Source organism: Cucurbita maxima, unplaced genomic scaffold (assembly GCF_002738345.1).
Source record: "Cucurbita maxima cultivar Rimu unplaced genomic scaffold, Cmax_1.0 Cma_Scf02922, whole genome shotgun sequence".
NCBI lineage: Eukaryota > Viridiplantae > Streptophyta > Magnoliopsida > Cucurbitales > Cucurbitaceae > Cucurbita > Cucurbita maxima.
The window spans coordinates 1-2,052 of NW_019274938.1; the positions used below are offsets into that span (position 1 = coordinate 1).

Sequence of the window (2,052 nt, forward strand, 5' to 3'; positions counted from 1 at the left end):
CGATCATACCAGCACTAATGCACCGGATCCCATCAGAACTCCGCAGTTAAGCGTGCTTGGGCGAGAGTAGTACTAAGTTGGGTGACCACTTGGGAAGTACTCGTGTTGCACCCCTTTTTTTCTTTCAGTTTCTCCGAGTTCTTTTCTTCCTTTCTCTACAAATGAGAACCTCCCCCGCTCACGCCCATCGCGTTTCGATCATGCCTTCCCGCATGCGTTAAATCTGATTTTGATTTTGTACGCATGGCATGTCGGGTGCGATCATACCAGCACTAATGCACTGGATCCCATCAGAACTCCGCAGTTAAGCGTGCTTGGGCGAGAGTAGTACTAAGTTGGGTGACCACTTGGGAAGTCCTCGTGTTGCACCCCTTTTTTTCTTTCAATTTCTCCCAGTTCTTTTCTTCCTTTCTCTACAAATGAGAACCTCCCCCGCTCATGCCCATCGCGTTTCGATCATGCCGCCCCGCATGCGTTAAATCCGATTTTGTGCGCATGGCATGTCGGGTGCGATCATACCAACACTAATGCACCGGATCCCATCAGAACTCCGCAGTTAAGCGTCCTTGGGCGAGAGTAGTACCAACTTGGGTGACCACTTGGGAAGTCCTCGTGTTGCACCCCTTTTTTTCTTTCAATTTCTCCGAGTTCTTTTCTTCCTTTCTCTACAAATGAGAACCTCCCCCGCTCACGCCCATCGCGTTTCGATCATGCCGCCCCGCATGCGTTAAATCCGATTTTGTGCGCATGGCATGTCGCGTGCGATCATACCAGCACTAATGCACCGAATCCCATCAGAACTCCGCAGTTAAGCGTGCTTGGGCGAGAGTAGTACTAAGTTGGGTGTCCACTTGGGAAGTTCTCGTGTTCCTCCCCTTTTTTTCTTTCAATTTCTCCGAGTTCTTTTCTTCCTTTCTCTACAAATGAGAACCTCCCCCGCTCACGCCCATCGCGTTTCGATCATGCCTTCCCGCATGCGTTAAATCTGATTTTGATTTTGTACGCATGGCATGTCGGGTGCGATCATACCAGCACTAATGCACCGGATCCCATCAGAACTCCACAGATAAGCGTGCTTGGGCGAGAGTAGTACTAAGTTGGGTGACCACTTGGGAAGTCCTCGTGTTGCACCCCTTTTTTTCTTTCAATTTCTCCCAGTTCTTTTCTTCCTTTCTCTACAAATGAGAACCTCCCCCGCTCATGCCCATCGCGTTTCGATCATGCCGCCCCGCATGCGTTAAATCCGATTTTGTGCGCATGGCATGTCGGGTGCGATCATACCTGCACTAATGCACCGGATCCCATCAGAACTCCGCAGCTAAGCGTCCTTGGGCGAGAGTAGTACCAACTTGGGTGACCACTTGGGAAGTCCTCGTGTTGCACCCCTTTTTTTCTTTCAATTTCTCCGAGTTCTTTTCTTCCTTTCTCTACAAATGAGAACCTCCCCCGCTCACGCCCATCGCGTTTCGATCATGCCGCCCCGCATGCGTTAAATCTGATTTTGTGCGCATGGCATGTCGCGTGCGATCATACCAGCACTAATGCACCGGATCCCATCAGAACTCCGCAGTTAAGCGTGCTTGGGCGAGAGTAGTACTAAGTTGGGTGTCCACTTGGGAAGTTCTCGTGTTCCTCCCCTTTTTTTCTTTCAATTTCTCCGAGTTCTTTTCTTTCTTTCTCTACAAATGAGAACCTCCCCCGCTCACGCCCATCGCGTTTCGATCATGCCGCCCCGCATGCGTTAAATCTGATTTTGTGCGCATAAAATGTCGGGTGCGATCATACCAGCACTAATGCACCGGATCCCATCAGAACTCCGCAGATAAGCGTGCTTGGGCGAGAGTAGTACTAAGTTGGGTGACCACTTGGGAAGTCCTCGTGTTGCACCCCTTTTTTTCTTTCAATTTCTCCCAGTTCTTTTCTTCCTTTCTCTACAAATGAGAACCTCCACCGCTCACGCCCATCGCGTTTCGATCATGCCGCCCCGCATGCGTTAAATCCGATTTTGTGCGCATGGCATGTCGGGTGCGATCATACCAGCACTAATGCACC

At 50.4% G+C, this 2,052-nt stretch overlaps 8 non-coding genes across 8 annotated transcripts; all 8 read left to right on the forward strand.

The window, feature by feature from the left end:
- On the forward strand, positions 1-114 carry LOC111475801 (the record flags this gene model as incomplete). Its single annotated transcript, XR_002716716.1, has 1 exon — positions 1-114. It is a non-coding gene; the product is annotated as a 5S ribosomal RNA (ribosomal RNA).
- A 139-nt stretch (positions 115-253) lies between these two features.
- On the forward strand, positions 254-372 carry LOC111475799. The gene has a single exon (XR_002716714.1). It is a non-coding gene; the product is annotated as a 5S ribosomal RNA (ribosomal RNA).
- Positions 373-505: 133 nt separating this feature from the next.
- On the forward strand, positions 506-624 carry LOC111475806. Its single transcript, XR_002716721.1, has one exon. It is a non-coding gene; the product is annotated as a 5S ribosomal RNA (ribosomal RNA).
- A 133-nt stretch (positions 625-757) lies between these two features.
- On the forward strand, positions 758-876 carry LOC111475802. The gene has a single exon (XR_002716717.1). It is a non-coding gene; the product is annotated as a 5S ribosomal RNA (ribosomal RNA).
- A 139-nt stretch (positions 877-1,015) lies between these two features.
- Positions 1,016-1,134, forward strand: LOC111475804. The gene has a single exon (XR_002716719.1). It is a non-coding gene; the product is annotated as a 5S ribosomal RNA (ribosomal RNA).
- Positions 1,135-1,267: 133 nt separating this feature from the next.
- Positions 1,268-1,386, forward strand: LOC111475805. The gene has a single exon (XR_002716720.1). It is a non-coding gene; the product is annotated as a 5S ribosomal RNA (ribosomal RNA).
- A 133-nt stretch (positions 1,387-1,519) lies between these two features.
- Positions 1,520-1,638, forward strand: LOC111475800. Its single transcript, XR_002716715.1, has one exon. It is a non-coding gene; the product is annotated as a 5S ribosomal RNA (ribosomal RNA).
- A 133-nt stretch (positions 1,639-1,771) lies between these two features.
- Positions 1,772-1,890, forward strand: LOC111475803. The gene has a single exon (XR_002716718.1). It is a non-coding gene; the product is annotated as a 5S ribosomal RNA (ribosomal RNA).
- The last annotated feature ends 162 nt before the right edge of the window (positions 1,891-2,052 follow it).